Genomic DNA, 23,273 nt, shown 5'->3' with positions numbered 1-23,273 from the left:
CTCTCCCCCTCTTTCTCTCATAAATAAAATGGAGAGAAAATGAAAGTCTCCAGACAAACTATTCTCATTTCCTAAATTTTATTCTGTGTCCATGCATGCACATGTAGACATACATGTATGAGTGTAAACATGTGTGTGGAGACCAGAGGATAATTTCAGGTGTTATTTCTCAGGTGCTGTCCAGCTTTTATTTTGAGACAGGGTCTCTCTCAGTGGCCCGGAACTTGCCAAATAGGTTAGATTAGCAGGCCAGAGAGCTTTAGGGATCCACCTGTCTTGCCTCCCTAGCAGTGGAATTACCAGCTTTTGCCACTATGCCCAGCAAGTGGGTTCTGGGGATCAAAATCAGGTCTTCAGACTCAAGAGGCAAGCATATTAGTGACTGGGCTATCTCCCCAGTCCTCCTAAATCTTACTGTAACTTTTGCTGTCTTCAGAATCCAGAGCGGTGATATGTACCCACTGAGAGCAAGGTGTGATCCTCAACACACTTAGCTTAATTACCTGGAGGACGTGAGAGAGGCCCAGGGAGGACAGAGTGAGGCGGTGGTCCAGGGACTCGTGACATCCTTTGTAAGGGTGCCCTAGAAGTGCCACTCAGAAAGCCTTGGTTCTAGGGCCCTGGTGGCACAGTTTCTGTATTTAGAGCTGTAGAATGCAGCATCTGTTCCAAGGCAAAAGCCCCAAGCCAGAGTCAGAAGCCCAGTTTTGGTTCCAAAACCATCTGTGGGGAAAGTTTTTAGTTTGACACATACTCAGAAAGAAATGTCAAGGGAGGAAAGGGAAAGGCCATTTCCTGGGCTGACCCACTGGTGCAGCCACTGGGAACTTTATCCTGAGGGTTTTGGGGTACACATGGACGGCCTTATCTCTGTCAGTAACCTCATGGGGTAGCCCTGAGGGAGTCCTGTCACTGAGCTACTAAACAGTCAGGCTTACTACCTTCCTCCTCAGGGTGCAGGAATGTGAACCCTGGGCCTCAGGTCACTGAGCCCATGGGCATCCAGGCTAGTCCCTTCAGCCATGACCACAGACAGACTCTGGGGTGACACACTGTTATGAATTAGTGAGGTTTGTCATGTTCAAAAATAAATGATGAAGCCGGACGTGGTGGCACACGCCTTTAATCCCAGCACTTGGGAGGCTGAGGTAGGGGGATCTCTGTGAGTTTGAGGCCACCCTGAGACTATACAGTGGATTCCAGCTCAACCTGGTCTAGAGTGAGACCCTACCTGGAAAAAAAAAAAAAAAGATGGTGGCCAGAGTCTGATGTTGTTGGTGTCCAGTAAAGTCACGGCTCTTTACAGAGAAGTGAAATCCAGCAAGGACTTACAGAAAGCAGACCAGCTTGTCAGAGCGGAAATGTATATATGTATAGACTCGTACATGGCACCCTTCATATCTGAACTGGAGACCTAAAGACTGACAATTTCTTGGCAGGTGCTTTCCAGTGAATAGATGACAAAAAGCTCTAGTGTGGCCGGGCGTGGTGGTGCACACCTTTAATCCCAGCACTCGGGAGGCAGAGGTACAAGGATCACTGTGAGTTTGAGGCCACCCTGAGACTACAGAGTGAATTCCAGGTCAGCCTGGGCTAGAGTGAGACCCTACCTCATGAAGAAAAAAAAGAAATCTAGAGTGTGACATGGCAAAGGGGTTAGAAAGCCCTAGGCCACGTCCCACACTATTTTGGTCACTTTAGGGCAGCTACAATTTTTCCAATGGCAATGGATCATGCAAGTCTGAAGTTACAACCATCCTCCCCATCCGAGGAAGTGGGCCAGTCCCCTGTGCAGCCACAGATGAGCCCCTAGGTGCCACATGCCGTCCTGCTAGGGACACCCATGACAGCCTCAGGGTCCTCACCAGTGAGGGTTTCCCCTCGCAGCTCTCGAGGGGCAGGGTGGGGCACGGCTGCATATTTCCGCTCTGCAAGAGGGGAAACCCGAGCCGGCAAAGTCGAGATCTCAGCACTCTAGTCACAAGTGGACTTCTGCTTTCTTGGGTCCTGGGGTAGAATTCTCCTGCTCCACCTTTCCTAGGGAGCTCTCTGCTGAGCTGTTTTTGGGAGCTCTTGACAAAAGAAACCGGGCCTTACCAGGTGTGGTGGCACAGGCCTGGAAATCCAACACTCAAGAGGTAGAGGCAGGAGGATCAGGAATTCAAGGGCAGCATTAGCTATGTAAGACCCTGACTTAAAAAAAAAAAAAAAAAAAAAAAAAAGTTTGGCCTTGCCCGGCACATGCTGGAGGAGCGAAGCCACCAAGCCAGGCCTGAGGTCTATGGAAGAAAGAGGGGGTGGCTGCAGAATGAGTTTCTGGGTGGAGCACACAGCCTGGGTGAAGGTTCTGAGGAGCTATTCTGGGTCCTCTCAGGCTGGGATAGCAGAGATGATGGACAAGCAGGGAATCACAGACCCAAGCTGACCACTATGACCCCCTCACTCCTTCCTGAGGCTGCAGCCACGGAGGACAGCTTGGCAAAGACTTCTCAGTGGGGACAGCGGGCTGTAGAAGAGATGTGTGGCCCTCAGGCTGCACACTATGGACTCTCAGATCTCCAGCCATAGTTCCTGGCATTTTTTTCTCTCCTTCAACTCTGAAACAGACTCCCTTTAAAGTAGCAGACATGTCTCTGTGTCACTTGGAGTTGAAACTGAAAATCTAACAGGTTACAACTTCAAAAACAAACAAGGGTTGGAGAGATGACTTAGTGGTTAAGGCACTTGCATGTGAACCCTAAGGATCCATGTTCAACTCTCCAGGTCCCACATAAGCCAGGCACACAAGTTGATGCAAGGTTGCACATGTGTACAAGGTGGCATGCATATATGGAGTTTGACTTAAGTGGCTAGAGGGCCTGGTGCACCAATTCTCTCTCTCTCTTTCTCATTAAAAAAAAAATAGGCTGGGGAGATGGATCAATGGTTAAAGCCACTTACTTGCAAAGCCTCAAGGCTAAGTTCAATTTATCAGTACTTACATAAAGTCAGATGCAAAAAGTGGTGCAAGTATCTAGTGTTTGTTTTCAGTGTCAAGAGAACTTGGCATGTACACACACAGAAATAAATATTATTATTATTATTTTTTTAGGGTCTCACGGTAGCCAGGCTGACCTGGAACTCACTTTGTAGCCCCAGGCTGGCCTTGAATTCATCGTGTTCCTCCTACCTTAGCCTCTTTTTTAAAAATTTTATTTATTTATTTATTTTTTTTAAATTTTTTATTTATTTATTTAAGAGAGAGAGAGAGAGAGAGAGAGCAAGAGAAAGAATTGGCATCCCTGCAAACAAACTCCAGATGCGTGTGCCCCCTGTGCATCTGGCTAACGTGGGTCCTGGGGAATTGATCCTGGGTCCTCTGGCTTTGCAGGCAGATGCCGTAACTGCTAAGCCATCCCTCCAGCCCATATCTTAGCTTCTTGAGCGCTGGAGTTTGCTTGCAGTGTCTGGAGGACATGGTGTACCCATTTTCTCCCTCTGCCCCCTTCTCTCTCTCTTCTCTTGGTCTCTGCTTGCAGATAAATAATAAAAAGAAAGAAAAAACAACCCAGGCTGGTAAATCCTGCCCAGGAGCACTTACCATGGTGCTTAGAACCACACCTGCCCAGCAATGGGGTAAAGGAACCACCATTCCCCTGCCTCTGATTGAAGGAGGAGGGCCTCAGAGGAATCTAAGTGTGGGAGTGTGGAGAGAATGCCAGAGGTGTGTCACTGGGTCAAGAGGGATTCTCCTTCTTTAAAAATTTTTTAAATGTATAATTCTGCAGGGGTGGTGCACAGCAAGCAGATACCGCTGGAATGCACTAACAAACAAAGGTGGAGAAGTTGCTTTGGCCTGGCGTCATGTGGCCTTTTAGGCTTGTCATCCACCTTGAGAGGTAGGAAGCATGGAATGTTTTCATTGGTGCTCAGTTTTTTGCTGTCTGTGGTTTGAGGTAAGCCTGTCCCTGCTTCCCATGACCTCTTCCTTAAGAGGTCCCTTTTCTATAGGAGCATGGTGAGGTGGATATATTTTCAGCAAATGTTAAGGAAAGGCATTTATGGGGACCGTAGTTAAAGCTGACAGAGAGAGGACAGCCACTCACAGGATTCATATTCTCTTGTCAAATTTCAGCTAAGTGCCAGAGATGGCATGAAGTGTGTGTGTGTGTGTGTGTGTGTGTATGTAAATCCTAGAATAGACTTCCTAAAATGAGGATATCTTTGTCTTCTGGGGATAGTCCACATAGATGAGAGAAAACTGGAACATTTCATGTAGTCAGTTGCCCATTCCTATACCTTCCTTCCCACAGGAGTGGGAGGTGGGGTCTTGGAACCAGTGGACAGAGGGGGTACTATGGCACTCCAATCACCCCAGAGCCTGGGACCCTTCTATTCTCATCAGCTCTTTTAGTCTGAAGTAGTGGTTTTGAACTTGTAGTCATGAATCAACAGTAAATTTAGGAGGTTGGGACTAGCATTAAAAAAGTAAACAAGGAGCCAGGCATGTTGGCGCACGCCTTTAATCCCAGTACTCGGGAGGCCGAGGTAGGAGGACCACCGTGAGTTCAAGGCCACGCCGAGACTACCTAGTTAATTCCAGGTCAGCCTAGACCAGAGTGAGACCCTCCCTTGGAAAAAAAAAAGTAAACAAGGGGCTAGGGAGACAACTCATTGGTTAAAGGTACTTGCTTGTAAAGCCTCTGGCCTTGGTTCAGTGCCCCAACCACCCATGTCAGATATGCACAAACATGCATGTGTCTGGAGTTCATTTGCAGAGATAAGAGATCTTGGCATGCCCATTTTTCTTTTAAATTAAGGTCTGCTTCTTTATTAAATTTTTTTGTTTATTTTTATTTATTTATTTGATAGTGACAGACAGAGAAAGAGGCAGATAGGGAGAGAAGAGAAAGAATGGACATGCCAGGGCCTCCAGCCACTGCAAACGAACTCCAGATGCATACGCCCCCTTGTGCATCTGGCTAACGTGGGACCTGGGGAACTGAGCCTCGAACCGGGGTCCTTAGGCTTCACAGGCAAGCGCTTAACCGCTAAGCCATCTCTCCAGCCTGGCATGCCCATTTTTTCTCTCTCTCTAATAAAAATATTTTTAAAAGCTCAGTGCGTGGGAGCCAGAGGGAGAGGCAGGTCATCCTGGACTACATTGTGAGCTTGGGGCCAGCCCAGGCTACCTGAACTCTCTCTCTCTCTCTCTCTCTCTCTTTTTGAATGTCTGTGCATGTATATGGGTAGAGTATGTAGAGCTGCTGTCTGTCAAAGAGTCCCAGAGACTCTCAGTCTCTACCCTTGTGAACTGGTTATAGGCATGTATGACTGCACCTAGCTTTTGCATGGGTTCTGGGGAATCAAATTGGGTGGTCCTGGCCAGAGAGACCTTCATGCTTAAGTGGCAGGCATTATTAATCACTGAGGCATTTCCTCAACCCCAATATGAGCTCACTTTTAAAAATAAATAAAGAGGGCTGGAAAGATGGCTTAGCAGTTAAGACACTTGTCTGCAAAATGCAAGGACCCATGTTCAACTCCTCAGAACCCACATAAGCCAGATGCACAAGATGATGTATACACATGAGGTGGCACATGTGTCTGGAGTTTGATTATAGTGGCTAGAGGCCCTGGTGAGCCAATTCATTCTCTCTTTAGCTCATAAAATAATACAGAAATAAATAAATAAATAAATAAGTAGAAACTGGGAAGAATGGCACAGATCTGTAATACCAGCATTTGGGAAGCTGAGAAAGGGGAATTATGTTTGAGGTCAGAAAATATTGCACATTATGTGTTTGGGATTCAGTATTGTTATAAATATGTGCATACATCTAAAATGTATTAACAGGATGAAAGTCATTTATCTAAACCATTGCTTTTTAAAAGTTTATTCATTTATTTGAGTCTTTCTCTATCTGCCTCTTTTTCTCTCAAATAAATGAATAAACTATTTTTAAAAAATAGTACACACATGAGCTAGATGCACAAAGTGGCACACGCATCTGGAGTTCGTTTGCAGTGGTTAGAGACCCTGGTGTGCCCATTCTCTCTCTCTCTCTTTCAAATAAATAAATAAATAAAATATTTAAGAGAGAGAGAAAATGGGCAATTCATGGCCTCTAGCCACTGCAAACGGACTCCAGATGTGTGTGCCACCTTGTGCATCTGGCTTACATCAGTACGGGGGAATCAAACCTGGGTCCTTAGGCTTCATAGGTAAGCGCCTTAACTGCTAAGCCATCTCTCCAGCCCTAAGCCATTGCTTTAACTATGATTTTGCCATGTGGGCCTCCTCAGGCAGTACTTGCTATATTTTAGTGTGAGGGTCATTCACTTCAGCCCACGTTAGCCCCACACAGCGGGCGTCTTCTGCACGGGAGCTGTCACTTGAGACACTGGTCACCAGGGAGGTGCCTAACGACACCTGCTCAGACCCCTGCAGCCCCTCACACCATAACATTAATACTTTTCCTCTTGTCTGAACGACGCCTGGGAGCGGTGATCTGGGCGCTGCGCTTCTGTGAGTCCCCTCATATGTGCATGCACTTCTCCCCCAAACGCAGCACACAGAACGTGTCAGGCTGCATAAATTCCTGTGAGAAATTTCTTTGTCCAGGAACAGTGTCAGCATGTTGTTCAGCGTTGCCATAGGGAACAGCCAGTTCTGCCTTTGAAATGCCCCGAGGAGAGCGCTGTGATTGGCTGTCCGTGCTGCCCATCACTGCTGCCCAACGGCTGGCACTGCGGAGACCAGAGCACCCGCCCCCACAGCCGTGGCCCTGGCTGGGGCAAACTTCTTTGTGCTGCCCCCTCCAGTTCCGCCAGGGAGGGCATCCGAGCCGCTCAGTCTGAGGAAAAGGAAGGGTTTGGGGAGGGGAGAGAGGCGCTGGCCTCACCGGCAGAGGGCTCCATCCGGGTGGACGCCGCCGACTGTGGTACGAGGCTTGCCAGTGCGCTGGCCGGGAATAAAAGAAGCCACGGAGCAGAGAAAACCCCAAGCTCGGGTCTTTGAACCTGCTGCCTGCTGACTTACGTTAAAAGAACCCGCGATAGTGCAGCGAGAGCGGGGAGTTTTTCCGGGTTTGGGCAGTTCCCTTGTCCAGACAGTGTAGAGTAGGCGCCAGATCTCAGCCCGCCGGGACTGCAGCCTGAGCAGAACTCGGGGTGTGGGACACTTGGGTGCTCCGCGCCCTCAAGGTCAAGGTCATTCAAGGCATCCATAAGGATGAAGAGAAGGGCTCAACGCAGAGCCCCAAAGTCCACATGGGTGGGATGGAGGAGTCTTTTCCTGTCACCTTGCACTGTTGCTTTGGGACCCGTCCCACACACAGTCAGCCTCCCCGTACCCCACCATGAACTAAGACAACTGTGTTCTTGTGGTCCAGATGGGGGCGCCATCGGCCTGGCTAGCAAGGCCAACTTCTCAGGGGCTGTAGAACGGGCACCTGTTGGACTGATGTGGCCCGATCAGAGTTATCTGGGATTCTGGAACATTCCATGGAGGATGCTACATGAGGGATGCTGGGCTTCCTGCTTCCACTCACGCGAGTCCTGCTCTCCGGGAAGAACACACAAGAAGGGAGACTGAAAAGTTGGTCACACTGGTCTGAGCTGCTGCTTAGGGATCGAGGAGCCTTCAGCACTGGACTGGAGAGATGGCTTTACCAGTTATGGTGCTTGCCTGTGAAGTCAAAGGACCCAGGTTTGATTCCCCAGAACCCATGTAAGCTAGATGCACAAGGTGGATATGCATCTTGAGTTTGTACACCCTCTCTCTCAATTTCTAATAAAGAAAGGAAGAAAGAAAGCGAGGAAGAAATAAAGAAAGGAAGGAAGGAAGCAAGGAAGCAAGGAAGGCAGCATGACCCGTCCACCCACCATCCTCTACTGACTTGTAAACCATGGCCTGGCTCCCCAGTGGTCGGAAGGGATAAGGCCTTATTTCCCCCTTGTTAGTCCGGTGGCCTGGTGAGCCCTCGGTGACAGGTGACTGCGGGACAGCAGGCTGATGCCCCTGGAGAGATGAGGGCGCCTAACCTATAGGATAGGGGTGTTGCTAGGCAGCAGGATCCACTGGTGCTCCTGGGCCAGCCCCCAAGCTCAGGCTGCTGCTGGCAAACTGGCCACCCTGTGCACACTGGTCCAGGCCCAGCTTGCTCTGCGTGTGTGTGTGTATGTGGGGGACACGGTGATGAGCTCTGCCTACCCTTCGGCGGGAGAGCAGGGGACAGACGGTGCGTGCCCCTCGCCCTTGTGTCCGACCTGTGCATGCGACGGGGGCATGGGTTGTCTGTCACGGCGCGTGAGTTGGGGTTCTGCGTGCCTGTGAGCACGTCGGTGAGGGTGTCCGTGTGTGTTCTGAGTGTGCCCGGGAGCATGCGACACTGGGAAGGTACATCGCACGTGTGTGTGTGTGTGTGTGTGTGTCGGCGGCCGTCCGGAAGCGTGTGTCCACGGGGGCAAGGCGGCGGGAGTGACCGGGTGGGTGAGTGTGAGGGAACGTCCGTCTGTCGAGCTCTCTGCGCCCCACGCGGCCCCACTGGCTTTTTTTTTTACCCGGAAAGACCGGGACGCAGGCCCGGCGGGCGGGCGGGCTGGGAGGGGCAGGGCCAGGAGGGCCGCGTGCGCGCGCGCCGTTGCTAAGGCCGGCGGCGAGCGCGGGTCCGAGGTCCTTAGCAACGGGCGGGCGCGCGCGCGGGGGGCGTTCGGGGGGCGCGCGGGGGCCGGGCGCTCGGGGCTCCTGCGTCCCACGCGCGCGCGCGCGGGGCCGGGGGCGGCGCGGGGGCGGGGCGGGGCGGGCGCGCGCCGGCGGGCCGCGGGGATTTCCAGCGCGCGAGAGGAAGTGCCAGCGCGAGGGAGGGTGCGTGAGGCGGCGCGGCGCGGCGGGCGCCGCGTGCGCGAGCCGGGTTGCAGCCCAGCAGGGACTTTCCAGCCCGCGGCGGCGGCGGCGGCGGCGGCGGCGGCGGTGGCGGCGGCGGCGGCGGTGGCGGCGGCGGCCGCCGGCCCTTCCCCGCCCCCCGACATGGGGCAGCCCGGGGAGCAGGATGCTGCGGACGGCGGCGGCGGCGGCGGCGGCGGATGCGTCCGGCGCACCTGAGGCGGCCGAGCGGACGGACCTCGGGGTAAGGGGCGGGCGGGACGCGGCGGGCGGGCCCCGGGGTCCCGGCTCCACTCGGCGCCCTGGGCGGCCGCGGCCCTTGGGGCCCGGCTCGGGGCAGGCCCGGCCCGCCTCGCCCTCCGCCCGCGCGGCCCGCCCGCCGCTCTCGACACCTCAACTTTGGAAACTTTGTCCCGGGGGCCGGATCGGGGCCCCGGGGGCCGGCGGGCGCCGAGGCCTCGCCGCCTGCGCGAGCGCCCCCCTTTCGGGTGCCGAGGGCGCCGCATCCATCCCCGGCGCGGCCCGGGGGCTTAGCGCGGGGCGTCCGCAGAGCCGAGCGCGCCGCTCGCGCCCTGGCTCGTTCGAGGTGGGTTTCCGAGCCTTTATTGAAAAGTTTATACTGAGTCATTCCTCTGCAGATGAATGACTGATTCGTAGTCGGAGAGCTGCAGAGGCTGGAAGGCAGGCGGTTCTGGGATCCAGCCGGGGCCGAACGCACACCTTCCACCTTCGCCTACCGCCAAAGGTCAGAGTGGGCTCCCCGGGGCCCGTCGTTAAACCCAGCCCTGCCGCGGGCTTCCATGGTCGGGAGGCGCCTGGCGATTGCTCACGTACGTTTCGCCACGTTTCCACACTTGTCACCCCGGGCTGGGGACGCGGGTTTTACTGTTTAGATCTTTGGAGAGAATACTGCGTGGAAAATTCTTTAATTTGAAACAGCAACGAAATGGAAATGGGCAAAGTGTTGTGGACGTGCTCTGAAATTTAAGAAGCCTTTCAGATTAACATGGTCGGTAGAAGGACCGATTTCATCTCATATTTTCATGCTGAGCCTTGAATCATTTTTCAGAATGACATAGAGGGCTGTGTGTGTGTGTATGTGTATTATCTGTTTATTTTCGTGGAGTCATAAAGGAGATATTGAGTATTGTAGCGGCTTCTTAATTTATATTCACAGCATACAACTGAAGAGGAGCCATAATTTTTTTTTTCTGTAGCGTTTTATTTTTTTTGTAAATAGACACATGGGTGAAATCTTCGGAAGTGATGTTTTTGCCTATCTTCTATGTGTCTATAAAACCTTATCTGTAGAAATGTCCAGATGGACCCCCAGTTGGGCTTAAAAATCTTCTAGTGCTTTTTAGGTCTTGGAAAATGGCCTGTTGAAAAGACTGCATCGTATGCAGGATGTCTAGTGAAATATTGTACAGCCATCCTTTATTCAAATGAGAGGTTTTTCACCGCGTTGTACCATTTTAAATATTAGGAATTATTCTAAAGACAAAAATTCTTTGGCCAAAGCAAAATAAGCTTCATTAGTGTGATAACTGGAAAATATCATAGGAGGTCAGAAATCCCTGTGAGTGGGTACTCATGATGGAAACACTGACAGGCAGACGTTGGACTCCAGCATCGCTGGTTAAAATCAGACCTTATCATGGACAGTGTGTAAGATATAAGGGGTCTCACCCAGACACCATCTGTTCCAGCTGTCACAATGCAGAAGCCAGGAAGGGGGTGGGGGGAGAGAGAGAACAAGAGAAGGAGCTGGCAGGGAGAATTCCAGCATTTAAAAAAAGACATTCATGTGAATTTCTCTGTGAGGGGAAGAAGACCAATTATTTTTCTCGGCTGCTCTTCATTCTTTTTGGAATTAATAAGATGGCCTCAGCGAGAAGGCTGCAGACATTCCACCGGAAACAGGCACGAGCAGCGCTTCTACTCTTGAAGACGCTCTGAAGAAAGTCCTTTACTGAGCTGAAACATCTGAGCTGTGCTTGATGTTTTTCACTGTGTCTGGAAACCCCTGCTCACATTGTCAGTGTGCAAATCTAGAAGTGACTTTCTGGGGTCTTGTCAGGTTAGATATGCTAATGAGCCCAAAGATGAGAATGATTTATCATTCCTTTAAAATCCTTTTGCATGATGCTGAAACTGCTCCTCATGGAAGAGAAAGGTGGCCATGGGGTGGTGCAAGCCAGAGCGAGCTCAAGCGCACAAAGGAGATTGCGTTAAATTTTCCCATCTCTACTTTCTCATCTTGTATAGCAAGATTCTCCAAACAGCAAGTGATCTAACCTGTCAAATATTATGCAATAGGCGAATTTCCTCTCAATGGTTAATTTCAGAGCTACTAACAGAGGAGATGTCTCATTATCAAGGTTGTCAGCATTGATTCTGTGGAATTAGGACCCCTGTTTTTCCAGGTGGTCATAGAAGAAGAAAAATTATTTGATGTATGTGTGTGTGTGTGTGTGTGTGTGTGTGTGTGTGTAATCTTAGCTGATTTCAGATAGGGAAACTGAGAAGAGAGCTACAGGGACAGTGAGAAAGGAAGTGAGGCTAGAGGACTTAGAAGGTGACCAGAGAGAGGCAGTCGAGGACAAGTGGAGGGATGATGCTTAGGCTTGAAGCCAAAGTGAGGGAGGCCAGTGGACAAGAGGGAGGTGGAGAGAGGTAGCTGGGGACTGTTGTGGTTCCAAAGGAGATAATGAAGAGAGCGAAATTCAGTTTTTTAACAGTAGAGCAAAAAAAAGTATAAGAAAACATTAAATGTGCTTGTATAGTTTATTTTTTCTCTGAGGTAGGGTCTCACTCTAGCCCAAGCTGACCTGAAATTCACTATGTAGTCTTAGCTTAGGGTGGCCTTGAACTCATAGTGATCCTCCTACCTCTGCCTCCCAGGTGCTGGGATTAAAGGCGTGTACCACCACACCTGGTTTGTATAATTTCTTTTTAAAAAATATTTTTGTTTACTTATATCTAGTTATTTGCAAGCACAGAGAGATAAAAGAGACAGATAAAATGGATCAAGATGCATGCACCACTTTGTGCATCTGCCCTTTTTGGGTACTGGGGAATCCAACTCTGGTCCTTAGGCTTTGCAGGCAAGCACCTTAAGTGCTCAGCTATCTCTCTAGCCCTGAGTTTCTATTTATTCATAATTAACAAACATGCAAAATGACCCTTTCATTTTGGAAAGCCTTTATATCCTCTACAATAATATTTCAGGAAGGAGAGGTGTTGGTGAAGTGTTGGCTATACCAGATAATGTGGGGTCAGCCTGCAGGGAGTGGGCTAATTGCAGCTGATTTGTTTTCTGCCCCCTCCAGGAGTCAGATTGAAATTTTTTGCCACATTCTTTGTTTCTTCAGATAAGCTGATATTACCTGGAACTTGGGAGTCTTTTCTTCATTTAACTAATATTCAGTTAATGTGCTCTGAGCCCTAGTATTTTAGTTACTGTGCTAGGATGAGTGAGAAATAGCACCTGCTTTTAGGGGTGTGATGTGCAGAAATCAGGCCTCTTGTCCCTGTGTGCAATAAGGGGCGAAGATGGAGTTCGACTGAGATGTGACTGAGACACCAGCAGAACTTAGAGTGTGAAGGGTGAAGAAAAACTCACCATCCCACCCCCAGGAAGCTGACCCCTCAGCTAAAGCTATAGACTTATGGGAAAAACTCAGAAAGGGCTATATTCATGCAGGGTGAATTAGTGTGCTGTGTAGAAATCTGGAAGTGTGGTAGGAATTTATCCCAAGAGAAAAGGAATCCTCTGCCTGGCTGGGCTAGTCAGGGAGGTTCTGGAAAGGGCACTGGGTTGAATGCCGGAGTTAGACTCTGGGATGGTGTGGCCACGTGGGCCTGTTTGTAGAGCCCTGAGAGTGGCAGTAAGAGAGTTTCACCTTCCCTGTGTTGTTTCAGTAGGATGGGGCCTGACAGAGTCGGCCTGGGTTTCTTCTCTATGCTACAAGGTGCTGGTCAGTGGTTTCCAGCTGTGGTTTTCTGGCTGTCCTCTGGCTCTTGCCAGACCCTGTGTAACCAGGAGGTCAAGTAGCTCTGGCTATCTGTGACTCTGAAGAGCATGGTTGGGCAAGGGAACTGAGCAGTGGGTGTCAGTCTGGGCCATAACACATTGCTGTCTCTGGTTTCTCTTTGTAGAAAATCTCAAGCTATGGTAGTGGGAAGAATGTGTTAATAGTCCTTCTCCCAAACCCACTGCTCCTATTTGACTCTTACCTGACCTACAACACTTTTAATTCTCAAAAGATGAAAAATGGTACCCATGTTTTATTTCATGATTTGCTTTTTAAAGGATTTCCATGTTGATTTTAACCATTAAAAAATTAAACAGAGGGGCCTGAAGAGATGGTTTAGTGGATAAGGTACTTGCCTATAAAACGTAAGGACCCAGGTTTGAGTCCCCAGTCCCATGTAAGCCAGATGCACAAGGTGGCTTATGCATCTGGAGTTCATTTGCACTGGCTAGAGATCTACCCTGGCATGCCTGTTCTGTCTCTCACTTCCTTAAATAAATAAATAAAATAAAATAAATTTTAATAGAGCATTGGAGAGACCACTCAGCAGTTAAGGTGCTTACCTGCAAAGCCTAATGACCTGGGTTTGATTCCCCAGGACCCATATAAGCCAGATGCAGAAAGTGGCACATAAATCTGGAGTTCATTTACTTCGGCTAGAGGCCCTGTCATGCCCATTCTTTCTTTCTCTCTCTCTCTCTGTGTCTCTGTCTCTGTCTTGTGTGCTTGAAAATAAATAAGTAAATTAAATTAAACAAATAGAGGCCAGGTGTGATAGTGCACACCTTTAATCCCAGCACTCCAGCACTTGGGAGGCAGAGATGGGGGTAGCTCTGTGAGTTTGAGGCCATCCTGAGACTTCATAGTGAATTCCAGGTCAGCCAGGGCTAGAGTGAGACCCTACCTCGAAAATCCATAAACAAACAAACAAATAAAAAAAAAATTAAATAAAGGTTTAACTTCTGAGACCATTTTAACTGAGAAAGATGCCAGGGTTCATTTCCTTTCCAGTGAAGCATGATTCTGTGGCAGAACCATAAATGTCTATTTATTGGACACCTGATTTCTTTTCTTCTTTCTTTCTTTTCTTTTCTTTCCTTTTTTTTTGTAGTATAGTGTCTTGCTCTAGCTCAGGCTACCCTGGAATTCACTATGTAGACTCAGGGGGCCTTGAATTTAGGGCAGTCCTTCTACCTTTGCCTCCCAAGTGCTGGGATTAAAGGAGTGCCCACCACACAATGGCTTGGAACCTGATATCTTCAAAGTGGCAGAAGTTACCTTGGTTATCTAAGTAGGATAGCATCAGTGTAGGACAATAGTAGTATTCAAATGGTGAAATGTGTCTTAACTGTCATGATAATTTTGTTTGTTTATTTGTCTTTTGGTTTTTTTAGGCAGGGTCTCACTCTAGCTCAGGCTGACCTGGAAATTCATTAAGTAGTCTCAGGGTGGCCTCGAATTTATGGGGATCCTCCTACCTCTGCCTCCTGTTTGTTTTTGAGACAAGCTCTCATTATATATATATATAGTCCAGGATGTCTGATCCTTCTGCCTCAGCCTTCTGAGGGCTGGGATTGCACATGTGCACACTCATGCTCACATACAGTGAGTCATCATGATTTTATTTTGGGGTGTGTGTGTCATGGCTTGCATGTGGGGTCCTCACTTTCCACCTTGTTTGAGGCAGGGTCTCTTATTGCTGACTGCTGTGTTCACCAGGCTTGCTGGTCTGCAGACTTAGGAGAGGAATCGCTTATCTCCACTTCCTTCTTGCCACATACGTCCTGGGGTTACAAATGCCCACTATAGCATCTGTTTTTTTGTGGGTTTTGGGAATTCAAATTCATACTCAATGTTTGTTGCTCTTAAAGATTTATTTATTTACATATTAATTTCAGAGAGAGAGAGAGAGAGAGAGAGAGAGAGAGAGAATGAATAAACAAACAAACAAAACGTGGGTGCACCAGGACCTGCTGCTGCTGAAAATCAACTTGAACTCCAGATGCATGCACCACTTTGTGCTTCTGGCTTTACATGTGTACTGGGAAATTGAACCCAGGCCACTAGGCTTTGTAAGTGTCTTTAACTGCTGAGCCTTCTCCCTAGCCCCAAGGTCTTCACATTTGTGTGGCAAGTGCCTTATCTACTGAGCCATATTCAAATAATAATAATTTAAAAATACTTTTATTTACTTATTTGAGAGAAAATGAAAGTAAGAATGAGATTGATGAGAGAGAGAATGAGTCTGCCATGTCTTCTTCTTCTTTTGTTTTTTGCTTTTTGATTTTCGACGTAGGCTCTCACTCTAACTCAGGCTGACCTGGAATTCAGTACGTAGTCTCAGGCTGGCCTCGAACTCACAGCAATCCTCCTACCTAATGAACTCCAGAAGCATGTGGCTCTTTTTGCATTTGGCTTTACATGGGTACTGGGAAATTGAACCCAAGCGAGCAGGCTTTTTAGGCAAGTGCCTTTAACCATTGAGCCGTCTCCCCATTGCAATAATAATAATTTTTTAAAAAATTTTTATTTATTTGAGAGCAACAGACACAGAGAGAAAGACAGATAGAGGGAGAGAGAGAGAATGGGCGCGCCAGGGCTTCCAGCCTCTGCAAACGAACTCCAGATGCGTGCGCGCTCCCTTGTGCATCTGGTTAACGTGGGACCTGGGGAACCGAGCCTCGAACCGGGGTCCTTAGGCTTCACAGGCAAGCGCTTAACCGCTAAGCCATTTCTCCAGCCCAATAATAATAATTTTGATGAAGATTTTTCAGAGGTTAAATTTTACTGTAGAAGGTGCCCTACATACATGTGAGAGGTGTGGTAGTTTGGTGCCTATTAAGCTAACCCTCCTTCCCCTGAGGACAGGTGAGTGCTTGGTTAGTGTATGTCCAGATTCTCAAGAGGGGAGAGGAGTGGCATGACAGATGGCTGCAGTGTTCCATGTAGCTCGGAGTCTGTGTGGCAGTTTGGCAGGCCCAGCGCCGCCTTTACCTGTTTCGTTGAGGGCAGCGTCTTGTTTTGTTGTTCTGATATCCAGGGGATGCAGGATGGGAAATTTAATTTGACCCTGTAACTTTTAACTTTCTTGGAAGAACAGGGAAGCTAGTTCTCTTGAGCCCTTTGCCCACTAATGCCCAGAAGTTATAACTTTATACTGGAAATTAAATTCTCTACTATTTGGATTAATGTAGTTTGCTGTTTGAAACCTTATTATAGAATAAGTGTATAGGTTCCAAAGGCTATTCTTTGGGACTTTCCCCTCAGATGTAGAGGCAAGTCCATTACAATTTTATCTTAAAATTTACTGTTTTACATTATAATCAGCAACAAGCCAGACTTCTAATATCAACACTCCTGTCCCAATCTTCTAGCATAATTGATTCTCAAAAAAAAAAAAAAAAAAAGGCATTGTGTTTAGTTATGGCTCATTTTGGAGCCCCACAGGAGTCTTCCAGGATCTACTTTGGCCCCAGGAGTGTTCACCCCCAGCTTGGATGCACAGGCCTGATAGAGGGTGCCAGGTTTGAAGATTTGAAGTCCTGGCCTCTATGTTTTGCAGAGAGTGACTCTGGGCAGGCTGCCTTCTCATCTGTAAGATGGATATCACTGGTGTATGTTGGGTGATAAAGCAGGTTATAGGTGTTGATTTTCATAGCAGTGGGGACTGAGTTGTCATAGAGTCATAATGTCATGATATTAGAGCATAAACAGTGTTTCAGTCACCTTATTTCTGAGACAGAACACCAGACCAGAAGCAGCTTATGGGAGGAAAGGGTTTGTTTTAGCTTATAGTTTTGAGGGGAAGCTTCATCATGGTGGGGAAACATAGCAGAGCAGAGGCTGGGTATCACATCTTGTCACACCAGCTTGAGGGGTAGCAAGAGTGAGTTGGTTAGTGAACACCCAGTGGGGCTGGACTAATAAGCCTCAAGGCCCGCCCCCAGTGACACACCTCCTCCAGCAAGGCTCCACCTTCCAAAAGCTCCGCCAGCTGGGGATGGAGAATGAGGCTTAATCACAAATTCATAGGCTGTGGGGACATTTTACACTCAGACTAGCACACACATTTGCCTGAGCTGGTTGGTATACACCTAGTTGAGTCCTGTCATATAGGAGTCTGCTAGGACTCAGAATGTACAGGTGAGAAACTCCTAGGTCAGGTGTGGCAAAGCAGTAATTATTTGCCTAGAATCATTTTGTTTTCCCTTCTGCATTCTTTCATCTTCCCAAGATTTGTCCCTGGGAAACTGTTTGGGCAGGGATAATTGAGAATTATAGCTTGAGCATTCCTAATTCTAAATCCAAAATACTCCAGAATCTATAACTTTTTTTTTTTTTTTGAGGTAGGGTCTCACTGTAGCCCAGGCCGATCTGGAATTCACTATGTAGTCTCAGGGTGGCCTTGAACCCAGCGGTTCTCCAACCTCTTGCCTCCTGAGAGCTGGTATTAAAGACATGTACCACCATACCCAGCTTCCATAACTTTTTTTTTTTTTTTTTCCGAGATAGGGTCCCACTCTAGCCCAGGCTGTCCTGGAATTCACTATGTAATCTCAGGGTGGCCTCGAAGTCATGGCAATCCACCTATCTCTGTCTCCCAGGTGTTGGGATTAAAGGCGTGCACCACCCCGCCCAGCTTTCCATAACTTTTTGAACACTAACATGATGCTCCAAGTGGAAACACTGTATGACAAGTCATAAGCAAAAGCAGGCATACCAGAGACATTCAGACTGCGTGTATAAGATAGGTGTGAAACATAAATAAATTTCATGTTTACACTTGAGTCTTGTTCCCAAGACAGCTATGTGTGTGTACCTGTTCTTAAATCAGGAAGATATCAGACATCTGAAGCACTTTGGTTTTAGGTGTTTTTTTTTTTTTTTTTTTTTGGTTTTTCGAGGTAGGGTCTCACTCTGGTCCAGGCTGACCTGGAATTAACTCTGTAGTCTCAGGGTGGCCTTGAACTCATGGCGATCCTCCTACCTCTGCCTCCTGAGTGCTGGGATTAAAGGCGTGCGCCACCATGCCCGGCTTGGTTTTAGGTGTTTTTGATAAGGAATGTCAACCTGTATTTTATCAACACATTGTTTTTTTTTGAAGTAGGGTCTTGCTCTAGCCCAGGCTGATCTGGAATTCACTATGTGGTCTCAGGCTGGCCTCAAACTTACAGCAATCCTCCTCCTCCTCTCTGGCTCCCAAGTGCTGGCATCAAAGTTATGCACCACCATGTCCACCTTTTTTTTTGTTTGTTCTTTGAGAATGTAGATGCCAGGTGCTAGTGGGAATATGTTTTGTCAGGCGCTAGCTGGCGGCCAAAACTTAACAGTCAGGTGTCATATGATTGATTCCTGTCCTCAGGGAGAGTCCTTGCATGGGTAAGTGAGAAGACTCATTTGGTCACAGTATAATGTGGTAGGTACCATGATGGGTGTACAGAGGTCCCGAGGGATTGTGGGGTGCTTTGCAGCTTGGCCCACAGACAATATAGGGTGTTCTTCAGGGTGTAACTTAGGAAGGTTGAGCCATCGAGTGAAAGGGAAGTGTGGTGGTAAGGTGCAGGTCAGAGGGTCCGTAGTCCGCATGGCTGCTGTTCAGAGGACAGGGCACAGAGGATGGGAACTGACCACTGGAGTAGGAATTACCCCTCTGCAGGACAGGAAAGGAAAAGCAGGGGTCTGTGGACTGACTTCCTGTCTCCACCATTGGTCCTGGACCCTTCAGGTTGAAGCTGAATTAAATCCAGGTGCTATTTGTTTTAAGATAGGGTCTCTTGGTGCAGGACGTTGACCACGAACTGAATGTGTGACCCATGCTGCCCTGGAACTTGTGACCCTCCTGCCTCAGCCTCCTTAGTGCTGGGGTTACAGCATGTGTTCCTCTACCTGGCTACAATGCAGTTGTAGATATATTCAGTTCCAGACCTTGTAGTTTTGATTTCTGTATATAGACTTTGCTCCCATGTAGTGTTTTTAAACTGCTGTGCACTGTTCCAGAAGACTCATGCAGGCTTTCCCTGTTGACATCTGTTTTGTCTGTGTTGGCTTTTTTCCCCTAGTCAATGCTCCATTCCTTTTCTTTGTTGGGTTGGCATCTTTCGGCAGCACCAGTGCGCTCAGAATCCTTTAGCAAATCTAGTTAGGGGTTGGGGATGGTGCTCAGTGCAAGAGTGCTTGCCTAGCATGGATAAGACCTTGGGTTCCATCCCTATCTGTGTCTCTCCAAGAATAGTATCTTCTTTACCCTTGTGGCTCATATGTTATTTACACTTGCTGAGTAGCAGTCTCTAAGCTGATTTATTAACGTGTTTTCTTTCCCCTATATCTCTCTTAATTTACATCTAAACCGGCAGTCTAGTAATAATGATAGTATTTAGTCATTATGTCTTTACAGAGTTTCACAAACTGCTTGTTAGTGGTGAACAAGTCCCTGAAGCCTGGTCACTCCATAGAGAATGCAATAGTTACAGCCCAGCACCCATTCATCTTGAATTTAATTATAACTACAGATTGCTTATGGGAATATTAGTTAATCATTTCCCACAGCAGGGAAGTGATATTGTTGTCTATCTTGGAGCATATTTTGTGTGTCTGTTCTGTGAAAACCACTGTTGAGGTTTTGACTATTGAACCAGGAAGGGCCAGTGTGTGCTGGACCAGAGTTGTGGACTTGTTTCATGACCATCTCTTCTGTTGTAGGGAGGGAGGCCTGTGATGCTGGGACACAGCTAGATATTAAAGATAAAGGTGGTCCTTTTGTGTAGATCTTTGTTTTCAGATAAGCTGGACCCCATAGGTTAGAGGCAGCAGTCTGGGAGCAAGAGCCTTACTGCCTCTAGAGCCTTCTCTGTCTTCTCCAAGTTGAAGCATGTTCTGCTGTGTCCCTGATGGGTTTGTGGGGTTGATATGACAAACTGTGTGTGTGTATACACACACTTGTATGCCTGCCAGTGTGCATGTGTGTGTGTATGTGTACATGAATGCCTCCAAGTGTGTATCTCGTGTGTTTGTGTGTGTGTGTATGCATGTGTGTTTTTGTGTGTAGCCCAGAGGCTGATGTCAGGTATCTTCTTCAGTCACTCACTGAGGGTCTCAACTCTAGCTCAGGCTGACCTGGAATTTATTCCGTTGTATTACCAGTTTGGCCTGAGATATACACAGTAAAAATGAGACCAATTTATGTATGGAAAGAGCCAGACCTGGTTTGACTCTGGCTCATTTCTTTAGCTGTCTACGGTTCTGTTGCTCATCATGTCCAAACCTCAGTTTTCTCATCTGTGGAACAGTGACTGTAGAGTTCTAGAGACGGATGGTGTGATGGCTGCATAGCACTGAGACTGTATTTAAACCACTTTTACAGTTGGTGAACAGGACAGATTTTGTCATGTATATTGTACCACAGTACAAAGTAATTGTTAGGATTAAAGTGAAAATGTAGTAGAATGATTAATACTAGGTATGGAGGGACATGGCACCCACGATCCCAGCACTGGTCAGGTAGAGGCAGAAGGATTGAGAGAGGTCAAGTCTATCCTTGGCTACATACAGAGTTTGAGCCCGTGTAGGCTATTTAACAGGAACCTGTCTCAAGAAATAAAATAAATAAATAATAAATAAAAACCAAAAGTGACCATTCTTCCCCTCTCTGCTTTAGTCATTTAATAAAGGGAAAACATGACTTGTTATCAAGGCTAGTGATAGCACTTTAGAAACAAAGGTGGAGGGCTGGAGAGATGGCTTAGTGGTTAAGCGCTTGCCTGTGAAGCCTAAGGATCTCGGTTCGAGGCTCGATTCCCCAGGACCCATGTTAGCCAGATGCACAAGGGGGCACATGCATCTGGAGTTCATTTGCAGTGGCTGAAGCCCTGCACGCCCATTCTCTCTGTCTACCCTCCTATTTCTGTATCTCTCTCTCTCAAATAAATTAAAAAAAAAAAAAAAGAAACAAAGGTGGAAAAAAGTAGAGTGGGACTGGAAAGACAGTCTTTTACTTCATTATGTAGCTTTTCCAGTTCTTTTTTTTTTTTTTGGTTTTCTGAGGTAGGGTCTCACTCTAGCTCAGGCTGACCTGGAATTGGTCTCAGGGTAGCCTCGAACTCATGGTGATCCTTCTATCTCTGCCTCCCAAGTGCTGCTTTTTTATTTTTTTTGAGATAAGATCAACTAGCCTTGAATTTACAACCCACCTGCTACTGGAGTGCTGGGATTACAGGCATAAACTACCACACCTAGCTAAGAAAGTCTTTATAACAGTAAGATGTCTAGAAGCCAAAATCACAGTGTATTTGCGCAAAAAAGAACCTCTAAATTTAGATATCTCCCGTTTTTAAAATATTTTATGTTTGGGCTGGAGAGATGGCTTAGCGGTTAAGCGCTTGCCTGTGAAGCCTAAGGACCCCGGTTCGAGGCTCGGTTTCCCAGGTCCCACATTAGCCAGATGCACAAGGGGGCACACGCGTCTGGAGTTCGTTTGCAGAGGCTGTAAGCCCTGGCGCGCCCATTCTCTCTCTCTCCCTCTATCTGTCTTTCTGTCTGTCGCTCTTAAAGAAATAAATAAATAAATGATATCATCATAATAATAAATTTAAAAAATCTTAAAAAGATATTTTATGTTTATTTACATGAGAGAGGGAGAGAATGGGGGTGCCAGGGCCTCCAGCTGCTGCAAATGAACTTCAGATGCATGCACCACCTAGTGCATATGGCTTAAGTGGGTTCAGGGAAGTTGAACCTAGGTCCTTAAGCTTTACAGGCAAGTGCCTTAACCTCTAAGCCATCTCTCAAGCCCTCCTCCTGTTTTTTAAGAAATTAACTTTTGCATATGATGCATTTTGATAAATTTAAATTCATATTTTAGGCCTTAGTTTTCTTCTATTATTTATCAAGAATGTTTTCTGACTCATTCAGTTCTCTATTCAGATTTCTGAAGGGGTCTTTCCTGAACTTTTAAAAAAGTGTATATTTATTTATTTATTTATTTGAGGGAGAGAGAGGGAGAGAGAAAGGCAGACAGAAAGAGAGAATGGGCTTGGTAGGGCCTCTAGCCACTGCAAACGAACTCCAGACGCATGCGTCCCCTTGTGCACCTAGCTTACATGGGTCCTGGGGAATTGATGGTCCTTAGGCTTTACAGGCAAGCACCTTAACTGCTAAGCCCTTTCCCCAGCCCATGAACTTTTTTTTTTTCTTCCAGGAAGGGACTCACTCTAGCCCAGGCTAACCTGGAATTCATTAGATGTTCTCAAACACATGGCAATCCTCCTATATCTGCCTCCCAAGTGCTGGGATTAAAGGCGTGTGCTGCCACACCTGGCTTCCCTGAGCATTTTAATTAAAAGAGCCCTTGTTTTCTATAGTCCCTTACTTAGTGTGCTTTTCTTTGTCACAGATTTTCATTTATCTGTGTGCTTTTCTTTGTCACAGATTTTCATTTATCACCTTAAGTAGGAGAGCATTCCTGTGTTTGTGTAATGAATGAGTCCAACAGTCACAGTTCAGCATTTTCTTTTTTAAAAATATTTTTACTTATTTATTTGCAGGCAGAAAGAGAAAGAAGAGAGAGAGAGAATGGGCTCACCAGAGCCTCCAGCCTCTGTAAACAAACTCCAGATGCATGCATCACTTTGTGCATCTTGCTTTACGTGGGTACTACTTGCTTTATGTGGGGAATAGAACCTGGGTTGTTAGGCTTTGCAGGCAAATGCCTTAGCCTCTGAGCTATCTCTTCATCCTACCATTTTCTTTCATTAAGACAAAATTCTCCTAACGGGCTGGAGAGGTGGTTCAGTGGTAAGGCACATGTCTGCAAAGCCTCATGACCTGGGTTTTATACCCACTTAAAGCAAGATGCACAAAGTGGTACATGTGTCTGGAGTTCATTTGCAGTGGTTAGAGGCCCTGGCAAGCCCATTCTCTTCTTTTTCTCTCTGCTTACAAATAAATAAATAAAAATATTTTAAAAATATTTAATTAATTTATTTATTTGAGAGAGAGACAGAGAGAGGCAGACACACAGAGAGAGAGAATGGGTGCATGAGGGCCTCCAGCCACTGCAAATGAACTCCAGACGCATGTGCCACCTTACGCATCTGGCTTACGTTGGTCCTGGGGAATTGAACCAAGGTCCTTCGGCTCTGCAGGCAAATGCCTTAACTGTTAAACCATCTCTCCATCCCCTCAAAGTAGTTTTAATTTGCATTTCCCTGATGGCTAAGGATGTAGAGCATGTTTTAGATGTTTGTAGGCCATCTGTATTTCTTCTTTTGAGAATTCTGTATTTAGTTCCTTAGCTCCCCTTTTTTTTTTTTTTTTTTTTTTGGTTTTTCAAGGTAGGGTCTCACTCTGGCCCAGGCTGACCTGGAATTAACTGT

The 23,273-nt window shown here is 47.3% G+C and overlaps 1 protein-coding gene across 5 annotated transcripts in view; it reads left to right on the top strand.

Moving 5' to 3' along the window:
* The first annotated feature begins 9,046 nt into the window (after nt 1-9,046).
* Nucleotides 9,047-23,273, top strand: part of Traf3 (TNF receptor associated factor 3) — a 155,172-nt gene continuing 140,945 nt past the window's right edge. For 3 of the 5 annotated variants that reach the window (XM_045153948.1, XM_045153945.1, XM_045153946.1), the window contains exons 1-2: nt 9,047-9,110; nt 9,505-9,611. The gene's annotated coding sequence lies outside the window, so the exon portion shown is untranslated. Of the gene's footprint in view, nt 9,111-9,504; nt 9,697-23,273 lie in introns of all 5 variants that reach the window. The other 2 variants (XM_045153949.1, XM_045153944.1) reach the window with 1 other exon arrangement.

Source organism: Jaculus jaculus, chromosome 7 (genome assembly GCF_020740685.1).
Source record: "Jaculus jaculus isolate mJacJac1 chromosome 7, mJacJac1.mat.Y.cur, whole genome shotgun sequence".
Taxonomy (NCBI): Eukaryota; Metazoa; Chordata; class Mammalia; order Rodentia; family Dipodidae; genus Jaculus; species Jaculus jaculus.
Note: the sequence above shows the minus strand (reverse complement) of the source record. Positions and strands in the feature narration are given on the sequence as shown.